A 19,243-nucleotide genomic window follows, 5' to 3' on the forward strand; every position below is an offset into this window, starting at 1 on the left:
CAACAGTAGCCAAGTTACAGCTATAAAGTGGCCACAAAAATAATTTTATAGTCAACATGAGGGTCACAGCATTGGGAAGGTTGAGAACCACTGCCATGGAGACGTACCTGCCTTTCTTAATTAACCAAATAATAAACGCCCTGCCATCCATAGCAGGGGGTCAGTCAGGTGTGGGTTTGTGCTCTGGTTTGTGTCCTCAGGAAAGCCACTAGCCTCTTGCTTATGGCCTGCCCTTAGAACTCTCGAGGGGACATCCCTGGGCATCACGGGAAAGCCACCAAATGCATAGCGTCAGGGGGATTTGCTGTCTTGCTTTGTGTTTAGTGAATTTATCTCCAACATTCTCCAAACAGCTACAGTGCGGTGTCCTGCACAAATTCTCCCCTGTAGTTCCGTTGTCACTGGGGTGTGCTGTGTCAGTGACCAGCTCCTGCTTCCGTAAAGCGGCTGTTGGCGTTTGGTGGCAAAGAACAGTGACATCAATCTGTCACATTTTATCAAAGCCATGGCCTGTTGCTGTCTTGTCTGTTCTTTTAAAAATAATCCGATACATAAAGATGTAAAAGTTATATATTTATGAGATACATGTGATATTTCAATGTGCACTATGTAATTAATGTTTAAGTCAGTAAAGCCTACCCGGTGATTTGCCATTTCTTTTATGAGAAAACATTCAAGCGATTTGTTCTAGCATTTTAAAGTATATGGTACTAATCATTATAGACAGGCACTTTACTGTGCACAATTAATTATTATTTGAAAGTTCAAAAATTGTAACATCTCCCATGGCTCAATAGGTTGCCTCACCTTAATATTAAAGGAAACCAGAAATGTCTTGTTGGGCTGCTCTACAGCTTAGACAGATTGAAAAACCATTTGCATTCTGCACTCCGGGTTCTTGGTATAGCTCATAATATGCTGCCTGTGCCTCTCCTCAAATGGAAACAACATTTATCTCTGTTTTTCCTATGGAGGCAAAGTGTAATTAGAGCAAATGTTTAAAAGTGTAAGCAGGGTCCGGGGAGGTGGCTCGGTTGGTAAGTTTCTGCCTGCAATCGTGAGGACCTGCTTTGCGATGCCACACTGGAGATGGGCATCGGGAGGATCTCTGGGGCTCGCTGGCAAGCTACTCTACCCAACTGGTGACCTTCCGGTTCAGGGAGAGACTGACTCAGAAAATAAGGTGGAGAGTGACTGAGGGAGACTCCCAGTGCCATCCTCTGACCCCCATGTACACACACAGGGTAGTCAAAAGATCCAACGTCTATAGCCCAAATCCTTCAGGAATCCTTCAGAGCCAGTGAGTCAATAGGATGGGCAGAGCTGTGTGTGAGGATACAGTTTAACCCCTGAGCTTACACTATTGTACGCTTGGGAGTGGAAGTTCTATAGGCAGATTAAACGGTGCTCCAGTAGGCACCTGGAGAAGTGTGTGCATCAACACAGACTTCCAGAAGGACAGGCACTGTGAAAACCACCCCCCAGATCGGGGCTTCTTGTCCTGGCTGCTTCAGCCCTTTCTCTCCCAGGCTTCCCAATTCAGCCAGCCCCACTCATCACTTTCCCGATTATCCGTGAAGGGATTAGGATAGTTCTATGCCTGGTTCTCAGTCAGTGGAACTGTTTGGAAGGGGTGTGTCACTGAGGGGTGGGCTTTGGGGTTTTGAAAGCCCATGCCATCCCCAGTTAACTGTTTTGTGGATCAAGATATGAGCTCTCGGTTACTGCTCCAGCACCATGCCTACTGCCGTGCTTTCCCCCATAATGGTCATGGATTCTAACCCTCTGAAACTGTAAGCCCCAAATAAACTCTTCTACAAGATGCCTTGGTCGCCATGTCTTATCACAGCAGTGGAAAAGAAACTTGAGACTGGTGATATACAATCACTTGGAAAAGCTACCTGTTGAGGCTACAATGTAGCCAGCATGGGGAGAGACTGGGCCATGGTGTGTCCAGCTGTTTGCCCGGGCTAACACTTGCCACCACTCAACCTATGCATGCCAGCAGCTGCCCCCGACAGATGGCCTGAACTGGAACCTTTTGTTGTTGGAAGTTCTGCTTGTGGCTCTTGATGAATACTAACTTTTTATGGGCCCATGCCCCAGGAGCCAGACACTGAGTCTGCAGTCTCATGGCACCCAGTGAGGCATTGGGCATGGTGGGGAAGCTGGGCAAGGGCACAGCATGGGGAGCCCCCCCCCAGGCTTCAAAGTGACCTTGTGAATGACCTTGGAACTGTCCAGTGGGGTTGGGTGAGGACCGGAGCAGGCCATCAGGTGGTGAGGGAGGAAAGGTGTGGCGTGGGTAGGGAAATGCTTATAGAAGCAGGAGCTCCAGGTAGCAAATACAATGCCATTGGGGAAAGAATGCTGTCAGTCATATGATAGGCGTGTCTTCTGGCCGAAGGACCTTACATACAGATACATATAGAAAGCTGGAGAATCACAATGTCTCAGACTGAACAGGGAATTCAGATGGGCCCCCCTTCAGGATAACCCCATTCTCCAGGTGCCGTTAGCCTGAATGCTGCAGGTATGTAAGCATGTTCAACATTGGGAAAGCCATATTGGTAAGCTGATCCCTGCATGTCTGGGGGAACAGATGAGGTTGTGGGCTGCTCAGGTCAAGGACAGCATCTTCCAACCACCCTCCGAGACTGGATCTTCAGCAGGAAGGAGCATGGCTTGTCTCAGCAAAGATATTCCTTCTCTCCGTCCAGCATCAGCCGGAGCCTTCCGCAGCCAGGGCATGGTTTCCTGGAAACATAACAACAACAACAAAAAAGTCAGGGTGTTGAGAAGCCCTCCGCCCGCCTGTGGGTTCACTCCAACAGCTGATGACTGCAGGAGTGTCCATATCTCCCTGAGAGATGCTATTGAGGTGCCACGCCCACTGCTGTCCCTCTAAAGGTGAAGGGCTGCTGGACAGCTCTCTTTCTGCGTGCTTTGGATTCATGTATGCACACGGGTTCCCCTGGAGGTAGAGGTGTGCCTGGACTGTACTGAGAAAATACCTCCTGGGTGGTGAGCCAGGTCTGATTCAGGAGGGATCGGATGATAAGTAGACTAGTCTGAAGGGGTCGAGGTCACATTAGGAGCGCCTAGGGACTATGCTAGAACATACTGACCCCTGCAGTTCCCAATGGAAGACTCCATCCAGGCCTCCTGTGCAGTCTCTGTAAGGGCTACTGGGGTACAGGAACTGGCTCTGCCTGAAGATATGGGGTGGGGTGGGAGAAACAGAGAGAAGGACTTAGTTGGGGCTTTTGATTTTGTCTCGGCTTCATCTCTTGTCAGCTTCGTTCTTAGATCCCGTTTCTCAGCACAAAGGTAGGCAGGTAAGAGAGGAGAGGCAGGCAGGTTTTTCAGACCCTTCTATAGTCTCCTAAGCCAAAGGGGACTGCTGGCCTTTGAGGTCAGCTTCCCAGAAAGAAGCAGGGAGGCCAATTCAGTGTCAGGACCCCATCAACTGTAATGCTAAAATAAATAGATAGATAGATAGATAGATAGATAGATAGATAGGTAGGTAGATAATAGCAGGTAGCTTCCAAGGCCCCAGGGTGCGGCTCTCGCGTCCCTACATGGGGCCACACCCAAAGCTTCTGTGCTGGGACGGAGAGTTGGGAAGCAGCTTGTCTTTGTCCTCCTCAGTACTCACGGACCTTCAAGCTGCAGTGTGATTGCACAGTTCCACATTGCTGGGTCCTAGTTAGCCAGGTCAAGCCATTGCCAGAAAGTTCTATACATGCCAACTCTGCAATCTGTCTTCCTTGGCCTTGGCCATGGGACGGCCTAGTTGAGAACTCACCTTACTAAGGGTAAAGCGCCCTCTGTTGTCCGTGATAGTGAACTGCACCACGGGCTCAGACCACGTAGTTCCGGAGCTGTCCTGGGCAGAGAGCATAAGTGAGATTCTATGTCCCCGGAAGTAGGGAAATCTTAGTGGCAGTACTCCTCTGTATCTATGATTGTATGGGCACAAGGTGGCGGGGTTTTGATGGATTATATGCCGTTTTGTGTCCTGAGTTGGATCGTCCCTGAAAAACCAAAAAGTATCAATAGAAATCATGCTAAAAATGTGTGAAATCATAAGTCTAATAAGAAAAAGAAAACTTGCCAGGCAGTGAGTGGCGCACGCCTTTAATCCCAGCTCTTGGGAGGCAGAGGCAGGCAAATCTCTTGAGTTTGAGGCCAGCCTGGTCTACAGAGTGAGTTCCAGGACAGCCGAGGCTATTGACTAGAGAAAACCCCTCCCCCTCCCTCTAACCCCCCCCCCCCGTCTTGGAGGGGGAAGGGGAAAGGGGGAACTTGATTGATTGTTTATAGCTCACTTAAGAGTTTTGTTGTTTGCCCAGCATGGTGGTGCACGCCTTTAATCCCAGCACTCAGGAGGCAGAGGCAGGCAGAGTTCTGAGTTCGAGGCCAGCCTGGTCTACAAAGTGAGTTCCAGGACAGCCAGGGATATACAGAAAAAGAAAAAGAAAAAAAAAAAAAAAAGAGTTTTGTCTTGTAGTTTGTTTTTGCTGGCTTTTTTTTTTTGTTGTTGTTGTTGTTCCTTTCTGAAACAGAATCTCTCAGATAGCCCTGGTTGGACCAGAACTTGCTCTGCACACCACGCTAGCTCCTAACTCACAGAGATCCATCTGCCCCTGACTCCCGAGTGTTGGGATTAAAGACATGCCTTCCTGCACCCAGCTCTGATAGGTTTTGGACGTGCGTTTCGGTTTTATTTTTATTTGCTCATGGCTGCAGTAATGACTTGGGAGAGCGACTTCTTCAATCTCTGTTAGACGTAAGATGGAGACAGAGCTGTGTGGTCTGGGCATAGGAATCCCAGGTTTAATTTTTTTTTCCCAAAATCTCTCCGGAGTACTGAAAAAAATTCTTAATTCATCTGACTTAAACATACTAACACTTACCATATTCCAGTGATATTGCTTATTAGTATTTATATAGCCACATTGTAATGATCCTTGAGTAACGGTGGCCATATAGTGACCATGTGTTATGGGTAATGTGGAACGGCCACTGCAGATAACCACTGGGTGATGGCCTCCATGGGTGGTAACTGTTTGATGGTCACTGATTATATGCGATGACCACTGTGTGATGGTCACTGTATGATGGTCATCTTGTAATGACCACAATGTGATGGCCACGGAGTGATGGCTACTGTGTGATTGTCACTGTGTCTTGGTCAGTGTGAAACTTGAACTAGTATTCTAGTATTCTTTTTGTTTTGGTTTGGTTTTGGTTTTGGTTTTTCGAGACAGAGTTTCTTTGTGTAGCCCTGGCCGTCCTGGAACTCACTCTGTAGACCAGGCTGGCCTCAAACTCAGAAATCCACCTGCCTCTGCCTCCCAAGTGCTGGGATTAAAGGCATGTGCCACCGCGCCCGGCTTTTGAACTAGTATTTTTTTTTTTTTTAAAGATTTATTTATTATATGTAAGTACACTGTAGCTGTCTTCAGACATTCCAGAAGAGGGCGCCAGATCTTGTTGCGGATGGTTGTGAGCCACCATGTGGTTGCTGGGATTTGAACTCTGGACCTTCAGAAGAGCAGTCGGGTGCTCTTACCCACTGAGCCATCTCACCAGCCCCTGAACTAGTATTCTTATACTACCTGTCTTAGTTAGGGTTTTACTGCTGTGAACAGACACCATGACCAAGGCAAGTCTTATAAAAAGCAACATTTAATTGGGGCTGGCTTACAGGTTCAGAGGTTCAGTCCATTATCATCAAGGTGGGAGCATGGTAGTATCCAGGCAGGCATGGCACAGGAGGAGCTAAGAGGTCTATGTCTTCATCCAAAGGCTGCTAGTGGAAGACTGACTTCCAGGCAACTAGGGTAGGGTCTTATACCCACACCCATAGTGACACACCCATTCCAACCAGGCCACACCTATTCCAACAAGGCCACACCTTCAGATGGTGCCACTCCCTGGTCCAAGGATATACAAACCATCACACTACCTATGCCTGTTTTGTCATCAGTGAGATAAAGACAACGTAATAATAGGGCCCACTGCAGGGCAGGAATCAGATGAGATGCAAATTGATAGACAAGAAAAAGATTTTCTCAGCCCTCCTGGGCTCAACGAATTCAAGCCTACAAATCATACACTAAGCATTAACAGGAGGAAAGATGTGGCATTTTAGCCATGTTTAAGTGTGTGGGAATTCACAGAAAAGTAAACTCAAATAGTTAGATTAGGTGATGTATACAGTTTAACAAAGCTGAGCTTCAAAGTATCATGGAGTGTAACTAGGAACTAGAGAGAGTTTGTTTCCATGAAGCTTTGTCTACACATACACAACTTGGGCCTGACTCCTGTAACGAGTCACTTTCCTCCTAGGATGGAGGAAGGGGACACTATCACAAGAGAAGTTTTTGTCACTTTGCAAAGGGAAGTGTCTGTCCTGTTCTTAGAAAAGAAGTGGGCAAAAAGCCACAGGTTGTCAAATAAAAAGCCCAGGGCCAGCCGTGGGACATCTCCTTCCAGTTGCTGGTCACAGATGTCCCGAAGCTCTCCAGAACAATACAGGCTACTGCCACTGCGCCTGGGTGCTTGCCAGAACTTGAGGGTGAAACCCTATGACTTGAAGGCACCATACACTTTGGTCTCAGGACTTTGAAGCATCAACCTGGTATTGACCAGGATACTTCTTCCCTGGCGGCTAATTTTCATAACAGTAAGGCACGCTATGTAGGCTGCAGGGGGAGACCTTATCAACAGTCTTATCTATCCAGCTTGTGAACCCTGTGAACCACAATAATAAACATCCCAGCAAGATGTGTTCATAGATACACAATAGTGTCATAAACGATACAGTGGTGACCGACTGCTTTGTGATCGGATCTAAGGTGTACTCCATAGGAAAACTGCACACCTAGTAGTATAAATCTGACAGCCCAGCTGTGGAACCCATAGGTGCCACAGTTGAATCTACTACTACTATTTTGTTCAATGGACACCTAGATTAGTGCAACTCTGAGATCCAGCTGTAGGGCATTTTCTTAATTAGTTAGTGATTGTGGGGGAGGGCCCAAGTCATTATAAGTGGCGCCTTCCCTGGGCTGGTGGTCCTGGGGTCTATAAGAAAGCAGGCTGAGCCGGGCGTGGTGGCGCACGCCTTTAATCCCAGCACTCGGGAGGCAGAGGCAGGCGGATTTCCGAGTTCGAGGCCAGCCTGGTCTACAAAGTGAGTTCCAGGACAGCCAGGGCTACACAGAGAAACCCTGTCTCGAAAAACCAAAAAAAAAAAAAAAAAAAAAAAAAAAAAAAAAAAAAAAAAGAAAGCAGGCTGAGCAAGCCATAGGGAAGCAAGCCAGTAAGCAGCACCCCTCCATGGGCTCTGCGTCGGCTCCTGCCTCCAGGTTCCTGCCCTGTTGGAGTTCCTGTCCTGGACTAATGAACTACAATATGGAAGTATAAGCCAAATAAACCCCTTTTCTCCCCAATTCACAGCAATAGAAACCCTAAGGCAGACACCGTAACCATTTAGCAAACCAACACTAGGGCCCATGACCTCCGTAGCCCTGAGTTCTTGAATGGTCTTACAGTACCAGACACAATTTGTCTACCATGGTGGGCCTCACATTCAATTAGAAAATATTTAGTCACCCCAGCCTATAGTCGGGTCACTATTGTAGCACAGTCTTGTTTGGTAGGTTGTCGTTGCTGCTCAGAGCATTCACCGCTGGGAAAGACTTGACGTTTCTCCCACAGCTGCCTACAGCTATAATTAGATTCTGACCTAAGTGCCAGCGTCCGTCACCTTTAACACACATCACTCCTCTCTTCGCAGAGCTTACAGTGCTATGCAAAGGTAGACAGCGTGCATACAAACAGATGCACAAAGGTTATTGTTTCAGACTTCTTGTTGCTATATTTAAAAGAGAGGCAGGCTCCTGGTTTAAAAAAGGAGTTTCATTTAGCTTACGGTTTGGGAGGTTGAAAGTCCAAACAACATGGCGCACATATTGGCAATGGGACCCCTTGGTTTCATTACCTCATGCACTGGGAAGACATAGGGGACCAAGAGGTCCCCAGAGAGATGTGAGCTTTGCTTCTTTTCCTAGAGCATTTTCCCAACTGACCTCACCAGCTCCCTCTAGGCTCCACCTCTTAAAGGGCCGCTCACCCAGTATCACCACCTTGAGGGCTGAGGTTCTCAAGACAGGAAACTTTGGGAGCACAAAGCACAGTCATACCACAGAAGTTATCAACTAGCGTCGGTGCAGAAAGAAATCACAGTGTTGGAGGGAGGAGAGATGGGCTGCTGAGGAGAGCCTCCACTCCGAGGCTCATCGCGTTACATAAAAGATCACCTTTGCACTAGATCACAAAGGTGACATTTAGACAGGATGAAATTCAGTTCCAAGAAGAAAAAAAGTATAAATAACACAGAATCGTGGACTGGAAAGATGGCTCAGTGGTGGAGAGCACTGGCTGCTCTTCCAGACAACTTGGGTTCGATACCCCAGCACCCACAGGGCAGTTCACAACCATCTTGTAATTCCAGTTCCAGGAGACCTGGCATCCTCACACAGACATTCATGCAGACAAAACACCAGTGCAATATATACGTGTGTGTGTGTGTGTGTATGCATGTGTCAGAATCATCTAGAACATGGGCAGTAAACTTAAATCAGTGAATCACTGATATGATGGTTGTAGGGTGGCAGAGTGGCCAGAGGATTTGCTGCGACCAGCCTGAGAGAAAGCTACAGTGCCAGGCACAGCACTGTGAACTCATGGTACCTCATGACCCCTACTGCAATGTCTGCCTTATCACAGACAGTGAAAAGCTGTTCAGGGTAATGGCAGACAGATGCCTTGCTTGGGAAGTGCCACGCCAGGCTTTGGGGCAAGCACGCGGTGAGGTAAATTGTCCTGGGTGCTGGCAGAGCACGTCTGGGGGGCAAGTGCCATGTAACTGTGGCAGGGTGTGAAGCAGACATCAGAGTCGTTAAGCAGTGGGTAAGTAGCCACAGTGAGAGAAGTTCAAGGCTTGTGGCTTGGTCTGGCAAGAAGGCTCAGCAGTTCAGAGCCCTGGCTGCTATTCCCAGCACCCACACAGCAGCTCACAACCATCTGTGACTCCAGTCCCAGGAGACCCAACATCTGCTTTTGGTTTCCTTGAGTATTTCACACACAGTGCAGTGCACAGACATGTATGCAGCCAAAACATCCACACACAGAAAATAATTTTATTTTTTGAATGAAAGACTTTGAAAGACTTGTGGCTTATTTCAGAAAACCTGAAAATCCAGAAGTGCTGCAGAAAGCCAGGTGTCCAAGTGAGTGTAGGACCTCTCTGAGTGTTGTTTCCTGTTCCTGGGAGAGTAGGGGAGAAGCGGGTGTGACAGAGGGGAGTGTGCCGTGGGGAGGTGTGTGGTCTCCACCTGGTCCTGAAGGTCGGGGAATGAAGACAGAAATCGGAGCTTGAAGCTTCCTGAGCCAACTGGAGCAGATGCACTCCGGGTTGAGCTTCGTTTTTTTTTCCAGCTGGTTCCCACAGCCTTGCTCAGGTGGGGGTGGGGGGTACTGCACTGGGGCCTGTGTCTAGGGCCTGAGAAAATGACTCATTGTTACCAACCACCCTGAAAAGCCTTACCTACGGGGCTACACTGGTTATAACGACTTCTGTTCTAGAGTGGAACAGAGAACACAAGCTTGCAGCCCATCCGAGGTGTTTGTAAGTCCCCAGGCTTCCCTGTCACTAACTGTCACTTATGGCTGCTGGGGGGGGGGGGGTGAAGCACAGATTATGAGGGGGTAGATGGCCTCGGTAGAGCAGATAGCAGGCCAGAGAAAGTTCAGCAAGCTACTTAAGTGTCCCTCCCTGTGTTTAACACTGTCAACCTACGCCCAGAAAGGGTTAGAGTGTTGGCGTTGGCTGCAGGCAAGTGTTGCACCTAGTTTCCCCTGGGGACTAGTCACAGGTCTAGTCAGCACCCTCTCCCTAGCGCTTTCTGCCCCCACTACCCTATCACCCCAAAGGGCAGAGGGCCACGTGAGGAGCCAACCAGGTCAGGAGTGACTGTTGTGTAAGGATCCCATAAGGCTTTAGAGCCACCTCTTCACTTTGTCCTTTGGACAGAATGAGGCTTTGCATGGCCAAGGTCACTGTCAAACCTGGTGCTCTCAGAGTGATCCCATTCAGCTACAAGGCCAGTGCCCAGAAGAGTGGAAAAGGTGACAAAAGACATCTGTACTTCCCTTATTTCTTATTTGCACAGTCACCTCCGTGTGCCCAAGAACAAGGAGGCGGATTGAGTCCACATACGGTTCAGCCCTGAAAATGAAGGACAGATTCACAGTTGAGAATGGATAGAATCATGTTGAGGGAAACGAGCCAGCCTGTGATATTCAGAGCAGTCAGACCCAAAGAGGCAGAAAGTGGAGGGAGGGGTGGTAGCCAGAGGCTGGGTATGGAAGTGGCAGCTGCTGTCTCGTGGATGCGACAATTCTATTTGGGAACATAAAGGATTTGGGCCACAGTGCACAATGTGACTGTACATTGAGGCTGTATACCAAAGATGGTTGGGGGGCTGGGTGTAGCTCAGGCAGCTGAGCACCTGCCTAGTCTGAGGAGGCCCTGCACCTGACCCCTAGGACTGTAGGAAAAGAAAAAGTTAGGATAGTTGGCTTTATGTTAGGGATTTTCTTTTTGTCACAGTAAAAGACTCTTTTTTAAAAAAAAGATTTGTTTCCTTTTAATTTATATGCACGGGTGTTTCGCCTATATATATGTAAAAGCACTACATGTGCACCTAGGGCTCACAGAGGCCAGAAGAGGTCATTGGGTCATCTGGGACTGGAGTTACAGATGCTGTGAGCTGCCAGGTGAGTGCTGGGAATCAAACCCAGGTCCTCTGGACCAGCAGCCAGTACTCTAACCACTGAGCCATCTCTCCTACCCAACTAAAGGGTTTTGGTTGGTTGGTTGGTTGGTTTTTTGAGACAGGGTTTTTCTGTGTAGCCCTAACTGTCTTGGAACTCACCCTGCACACCAACTGGCCTCTAACTCATAGAAATCCACCTGCCTCTGTGCCTTTTGCAGCTGTATGTTTTATATTTTATACTCTGTCATGTTAGAATGGAGATTATCTGAACCAAAAGCTACATACACTGTTATGTGTTTGACTCGGAGGCTTGCTTTGTTTATTTGTTTTGTTTGTTTGTTTGTTTAGTTTTTGTTATTGTTTATCTTCAGAGTTTTGATTGCTCCAAACTAAGTACAAACCATTCCGTTGTCCTAGAAAGTGTCCTGTGTCATGGTCCCCTCAGTTCCCCACCCAGGCGTGGCCGTCATCCAGATGAGGTGTCGGTGACACACACTTTTGCTCAGGAGTTTGGGGAACTATACTGTAGCTCTCCATGTCCTGTCACTTCCCAGGCTCCTCCTCAGGCAAATGCTCATTTCTCTCCTCACAGGTCGCCTGCTGCGCCCCGACCCTTCACAGTCTCTGTGCTTTGTGGCTGACTGTTGCTCTGCCCAGTGTTTGAGACCCGGCCATGTTGCAGCGTAGATCAGCCACTTGCCCCTCTTTCGTATGGAGTTGAATGTGTAAAGTCACCAGCATTTGCTTAAGTCGTCAGTGTTTGCTGTCTGTTCTCTGTGAACCTGGCTTTTTGTGATCAGGTGTTGCATTCTTTTGGCTAAATACCTGTGAGTGTTGGAGTCCCTGGGTAACTGGATAACTGCATGTTTAGTTCTATTGGTTTTAATCTGCCAAGAGTGTCCCTAACTAGTTCTATCATTCTGCACTAAGATCTTCCCAAACAAAGAAACTATGGCTGGGGCCAGCAAGTAGACTCAGCGGGTAAAAGTGCCTGCCTCACAAGCCTGACGCCTGAATTGAATTCCCAGAACCATTAAAGGCAGGAGGATAGAAGAAACTCCGGAAAAAACTAGTCCTCTGACCTCAGCATACATATGGTGGCAAGCACAGACAGACAGACAGACACACACACATACACAATAAATAGTTTTAAAGTTGTATTTACATAATGTTCACCCCTTTTAACTCATATCCCTTCAGATCTCGACAACACCATTGTACAACTACTACTTACAAATGAAATATACAGCAAACTCCTCGATCCCAGATCCCTCCTATGCCCCTGGGAGTTAACCTCCCTCCAGCCCCAGGGCCACTGATCTGTCCCTAGATGTTCCAGAACCTCACATAAGTGGAATTACACACACGTAGTCGTTTGAATGCATGCGCGGTAATACATCCGAGGGTCATCTGTGGAGTCCCACAGGTCAACAGCTCCTGTTTACTGCCAAGTATTCTGTTTTCTAGATATGCTAAGCTGTCTATCTCTTCCGGTTTGGAGCCATCATGGATGCATCCTCACTTATAGGATTTGGAGGAAAGCTGAGTTTATCTTTTACTTAAATGCCAGAAAGCGCCGGGCAGTGGTGGCGCACGCCTTTAATCCCAGCACTCGGGAGGCAGAGGCAGGCGGATTTCTGAGTTCAAGGCCAACCTGGTCTACAGAGTGAGTTCCAGGACAGCCAAAATACACAGAGAAACCCTGTCTCGAAAAACAAAAACAAAAAACAAAAAAACAAATACCAGAAAGCGGGATTGCTGAGTTACGGTTGAATGAGTGCTTATCTTTGTAAGAAACGGAGAAACTTCGGTCCAATTTGCATTCCTGCGGGAACAGGACAGAGGATTGGGGGTGGAGTGCCGAGAAGCAACAGAGTCACATGACAAATCCCGGGAAATCAGACTCTGGAGACCAACATCAGGGTGCAGATCTGAGTTTAATGCACAGCACATAAGCCTACATACAGTGTTTGAGCCAATCCCAAGCCCGTGAATCCTCAGCCAATCGTATCTCGCCACACCATCACTGCGCTTCAATGAAAGCCCTGCCTGAGGAGGGCGCAGCCTCACACGTGAGGACTTCCATTATGACGGGGAAGCTGGTTTCGGTTCCTTTTTGCTGTCTCACTGATGGAGCCGGCTTAGATCTAATGCCGTATATGGCAGATCAGGATTCTTTGAGGAGTCACAGGAGTTAGCGCTTGGCTAACATGCGAGGCCTGACTAACATGCTGGCACTGAAGCAGTAGATGAAAGAGCAGGCAGCTGTGTGGGTGTGAGCCTGTAAGCCCACACCCTTCAGGAGGCTGAGGCAAGAGGACTGAGTGAAGCCACACGCACATAGACTTAGTCTCAAATACAGAAGCAAACCGAAGGGGTCTCTCACTTAAGCGTGCGTTTAAATTCACAAGTCAATGCAAATCAAGTTGCATATCGTCAGCATGCAAGACGGCTCAGCAGGTAACGTCAGCAGGTCACTTGCCACAAGGTCTGATGACCTGAGTTCCACCACCAGGAATTACAAGTTGTCCTCTGACCTCCACACTGTGGCACGTGTGTGAGTCCTACCTCCTGGCCTCCCCCCAAAAAAAATAAAATTCAAAAATAAAAATGTAAAATACAAAAATTCATTTTATACAAGGTATAGATGGGTCAAAGTTCATTTTCAGACAGGCGGCTTTGTTCCAGAGCCCCTTGCTACAAAGCCTGATCCCTGCCCTCCCTGTCTTTACGGAAAGTCAATGCGTGGCCCTACCTCTGAACTCACCGCTTTCTTTTGACCCACATCTGTTCATCTCACCAGTACCACACAGGCTCTACTGCTATAGCCTGAAATTAGGTGGAGTGAGTCCTTACACTCTGTCCTTTTTCAAAATTGCCTGGCTTGGTTCTTTTCTATAGAAAGTTTAGATCCGTTTGTTGGTTTGCTTCTTTAAAACTGTGCACACACATACACACACATATATGCACACATGTACACATACATACACACTCATGCACATATACACACATCTCTCACACACACAAACACACACATCTCTCCCTCACATATAAGTACATACACGTATATGCACACATGTACATCTCTCTCACATACACATATACATGTATGCACACACAAACACACACATCTCTCCCTCATATATACATACAGAAACATGCACATACACATCTCTCTCAAACAAGCACACATATACAGAAACACACAAGCAAACATATCTCTCTCATACATACATATATACACACATGCACACACAACCCTCTTAACAACCACATGCACATGTACACATTCGTATACACTCACATGTGTACACATAGGTGTGCATGTACATGTACACATGTGTGCACACACATCTCTAACATACATATACCTCTCTCTCTCTCTCTCTCACACACACACACACACACACTCATAAGTGTGGGTGCCTTCAGAGCCCAGAGACCATCAGCTCCCCTGGAACTGGAGTTACAGGTGGTTGTGAGTCACCCAGTAAGAGATCTAAATCCTGAACCCTAATCCTCTAAAACTCACATAACCACTGAGTCATCCTTCCAGCCCCTGCTGTTGCCTTTTAAGGGCTAACTACTGTGTGTACACAGCACATTTTGCTCATGTATTCTCTTGATGGACATGTGAGTTGCTTCTGCCTCTTGGCTGTTGTGAATATATAAACATTAAACAATGAACAGGAGTGCACATGTATTTGTCTGAGTGTCTGCTGGAATGCTTTTTTTTTTTTTTTTTTTGGTTTTTCGAGAGAGGGTTTCTCTGTATAGCCCTGGCGGTCCTGGAACTCACTTTGTAGACCAGGCTGACCTTGAACTCAGAAATCCACCTGCCTCTGCCTCCCGAGTGCTGGGATTAAAGGCGTGTGCCACCACACCCGGCTGCTGAAATGTTTTTAGAGATGTGGGGCTTGAACCCAGAGCCTCACACATGACAGGCTACCACTGAGCTCCACCCCATCCCAGCCATACCTGTTTTGAAGAACAGACACACCCTGCTCCAGGGAACTATGTCACCTCCCTTCTCATCAGCAGTGTGATTTGGGGTTCCAGTTTCTTCACATATCCACCAGCATTTGTACTTTCTGGCTTAAAAAATTAAAAAATAAAAAAAAGTGCAGTCCCAGTGAGTGGAATTGTGCCTTGCTGTGGTTTTGACTTTTGTTTCCTCGATAACTTGGGTTGTAGCTAAATATTGTATTAATTGCTTTGCTCTCTGCTGCGACCAAACATCTAACAAGATGCAACTTAAGGGAGTGTGGCCTTTGGCTGAGGAATAGAGTGTTGTGGGAGGAAGACACGGTGCCAGAAGCAGGAGTGGCAGGTCTTCCTCAAGTCAGAGAACAGAGAGCAGAAAGGAAGCAGGGCCAGACTATCAAGGCTCAGGTCTGACCCCAGTGACTTCCTCCAGTGAGGCTCCACCCCCTAAAGGTTCCAAAACCGTTCCAAACCAACATCACACAGCACACATACAGAAACACACAAGCACACAGTGTTCAATACACAGCACTTCTTAGACTATGGACCAAAGGGAAATCTCCAATGTTCAACAAGAGTTGTTGAGTGCCCTGTGTTGTACATATACTACGAAAATAGTATGTAGTAATTTAAGAGGTGGAGTTAAGTTCCTACGTCCTCGAGAAAGAGCTACATGTTGTTACATTGTTGCAAAGTATATCGCAGAATGTGCTTCGCACTGCCAGTTGTATAAACAAACAAAAGAACCTGCACTGTGTTTATGTGTCATCCACCAAGAAGGAGAACAACTGAACTGCTTGAGTGAGCAGGAAAGAGCCCAGAGCCATTGCTGAACATGGTCCAGAGGATTCTTGCTTTATCCATGATGTCTTCACAAAGGTGACACTCAAGAGCACAGTGCTTCTGCTGCACAGACTGAATAAAATCTCCTCCAGCCAGGCATGGTGACTCATGCTTGTAATTCCAGCACTTGGGAGGTGGAGGTAGGAAGTTCAAGGCAGCCTGGGCCATAATAGATCCTGCCTTATCTTAGTCAGGGTTTCTATTCCTGCACAAACATCATGACCAAGAAGCAAGTTGGGGAGGAAAGGGTTTATTCAGCTTACACTTCCACACTGCTGTTCATCACCAAAGGAAGTCAGGACTGGAACTCAAACAGGTCAGGGAGCAGGAGCTGATGCAGAGGCCATGGAGGGATGTTCTTTACTGGCTTGCTTCTCCTGGCTTGCTCAGCCTGCTCTCTTATTGAACCAAGACTACCAGCCCAGAGATGGTCCCACCCACAAGGGGCCTTCCCCCCTTGATCACTAATTGAGAAAATGCCTTACAGCTGGATCTCATGGAGGCATTTCCTCAACTGAAGCTCCTTTCTCTGTGGTAACTCCAGCTGTGTCAAGTTGACACAAAACTAGCCAGTACATGCCTCCAAAAAGAAATCTCTTAGGGCTGGAAAAATGGCTTACCATTCAGAGCACTGTCTGCTGTTCCAGAGGCCCTGAGTTCAATTCCCAGCAACCACATGGTAGCTCACAACCATCTGTAATGGAATCTGATGCCCTCTTCTGGTATGCAGCATACATATAGATAGATCATGCATATATGTAGTAGTAGTAGTAGTAGCAGCAGCAGAAGCAGCAATGATGACAGAGGAGGAGGAGGAGGAAGAGGAGGAGGAGGAGGGGTAGGAGGAATCTCTTCAAAAAACCAATCATGAGAAAACCAGAGCTAGGTGCTGGCGCACTTTGCCCTTCTACTCAGTTAAGGAAGACTTGGAATCCCTATCCATAACCTTGACCCAGAGACTTCTCTGGACATGTCAGAAACAGAACCAAACAAAAACACCTTACACTAAACTCAGCACCAAAGAACATCATGGTTGTTCCTATACTTGGAAGGAAAACAAAAACCCAAATCCAGCAACAGAGACAAGCAGAGAGGCGCCAGGCAACGAGACACCAGCACTGGGGTTATTAATAGCACCGGCTGAGGGTCTGCCAGCTGCCTGGATCACCCTTCTTCCAGCAGAGCAGGCTTTCAGCTGGAGCTCCAGGGACTTCTGGGTGTTGGCACACTGCTGAGGGGTTGGGGAAGGGTCATGTGAGCCCTTTAGGCAAGAGAGGCCATGGCCTCTGTTGGATGTATATGACCTTGAAGACCTTGAAACCCAAAAAGTTTCAGGTCATATAAACATTCAGTGCCTGTAACAGTTTAATACTGGATTTCGGGTTTACTTTATTGACGGTTTTGGTTTGGCTTATAGTTTACGTTTCTTGCCTCATACCCACTTGGCAAGTCCTCTCGCTACCACTGAGCTGTATTCCCAGTCCCAATATGAAGGTTTTGTTGCTGTTGTGTTTGTATTTGTTTGCTTTTGACACAGGGTCTCACTGTGTAACCCTGGCTGTCCTGGAACTTACTGTGTAGACCAGGCTGGCCTTGAACTCACAGAGGTCCACCTGCCTCTGCCTCCTGAATGCTGGAATTAAAAGCATGCGCTACCATACCTGGCTTCCCATAGATGAAGTTTTAAAGCCACAGATACACAAAATTGGGAAGATACTAAGCCCCATTCCAGAATCCACAGCATATTTGCTTCTAATCTAGTTAAATAGCTAGAAATAGCTGCATAGAGCAAGCACCCCTTGCACAAGTGTCCTGACCACCCCCCACCTTCCCACCCAGCCTCCCCCAGTCTCACTCACCCACATTTACACACACACATACATACACACACACACACACACATACACACACACAGGGCTCTCATTCAGGTTGGACAGTGGAGACGACTCTCTTCACATTCTTCAGTGTGAAGCTGGCCTCGGGAAGAGTAGAGGACTTGAACCTAGCAAATAGAAAGCCATTCAGCTCTAGTAACTCTAGACCTGACGGTGCCCCCACTTCCAGTATTGTCCATTCCTTCATGGAACTGAGAGATGCTATTTGTGATCCAGAGAAAGCCTGTTATAGGATATAATTCCAAAGAAAGGTGTGAAGGGCTCACCTACCTTGGGACCTAAAGTATAATTGGGCAGTGCTCCAGCCACAGCTCTGGTCTTTCTGGCTGTAAACACCTGCATTGGGTATCTCCACCACCCCCAATACCCCCAGATTTCTCTCCTTCATCTCTCAGGAATGCACTTCTTCAAGGTTTGGCCGTCACTTGCTTAGAACCAAGGCATCGTGTGTAGGCCGTGACTTGGTCTCAGAGGCACCCGAACCCAAACCGAGCCTCCTCAAGCTGCAAGTGGCCAGCCCCCAACTCTTCCTCCCATACCTGCTCCCGAGGGACGAGACTTCTCCACCCAAGCTGTATTCCTGAGATTCTCAGTCTTGTGCCACTCAGATGTGAGGGGGCAGTTGCCTGGACACAACTGTAGCCATCTTGAGGTGTGACCTTCAAGACTGCCTGGAGTCACCCTAGCTGCTTTTTCCTACACGATCCCAGAGAACTGTACATAGAAAAAACCCTTTAGCATCATATCTGGAATTTTCTACCTCATCCCAGGCTTGCAGATGAACCCAACTCTTCAGTGGTATCTTAAGGTAAGTTAGATACACTGAAACCAGGACGGTCACTTACCTAAGTCATAATTACACTTTTCTTCCTGTGGTGGTCTGAGTGACAATGGCCTCATAAACCCATAGATTTGAATGCTAGGACCCTAGTTGATGGAACTGTTTTAGGAAGGATTAAGTGTAGTGGCTTTGGTGGAGAAGGCATGTCACTGGGGGTGAACTATGAGGTTTCTAAAGCCCACAACAGGCCAAGTCTCACTCTTTCTGCCTCTACCTTGCTAATCAGGGTGTAAGCTCTTGGCTACTGCTCCATCCCCATGCCTGCCTGCAGCCATGTGTCCCACTGTGATGGCCATGGACTCACCTCTGAAGCTGTAAGCAAGCCCCCATTAAAATGCTTTCTTTTATAAGTTGCTTCAGTCTTGATGTCTCTTCATAGTAATAGAATAGTGGCTAAGACACTTCCTGATCCAAAATCCAGGAGTCCACATGATCTTGCTGCTGGTCAGGCCCATGCTTCTGTGATGCGTAAGCTCCCCCCTCACACACACACACACTACATTGATCTGTCTGCCTCTTTGGTCAGTGTCACAGTACCTAGCAGGGAGTCCATACATAACAGAATTGAATAGAACATGTGTCCACATTCCCAGAACACTCTGTGAAAGAGGAAATAGTGTACACACACACACACACACACATTACATACATGGTTTTTGCAAGTGTGCCTTAGCCATCCCAACCAGGCCATAACAATAGAATGTATAGATGTATTTAGTGTGTCCCACAATGGAATTTTTTTAAAAAGATTTATTTATTTATTATATGTAAGTACACTGTAGCTGTCTTCAGACACACCAGAAGAGGGCATCAGATCTCATTGGTTG

The 19,243-nt window shown here is 47.5% G+C and overlaps 1 long non-coding RNA gene across 1 annotated transcript; it reads right to left on the minus strand.

Annotated features, from left to right (window-relative positions):
* Positions 1 to 2,520: 2,520 nt before the first annotated feature.
* LOC110284953 (uncharacterized) lies at positions 2,521 to 8,075 on the minus strand. Its single transcript, XR_015046106.1, has 4 exons — positions 8,015 to 8,075; positions 3,809 to 3,889; positions 3,129 to 3,212; positions 2,521 to 2,757 (listed from the first exon to the last, which is right to left on the minus strand). It is a non-coding gene; the product is annotated as an uncharacterized LOC110284953 (long non-coding RNA).
* Positions 8,076 to 19,243: the final 11,168 nt, after the last annotated feature.

The sequence above is a fragment of the Mus caroli genome, unplaced genomic scaffold, assembly GCF_978045245.1.
Source record: "Mus caroli unplaced genomic scaffold, Mus_caroli_1 scaffold_19, whole genome shotgun sequence".
Taxonomy (NCBI): domain Eukaryota; kingdom Metazoa; phylum Chordata; class Mammalia; order Rodentia; family Muridae; genus Mus; species Mus caroli.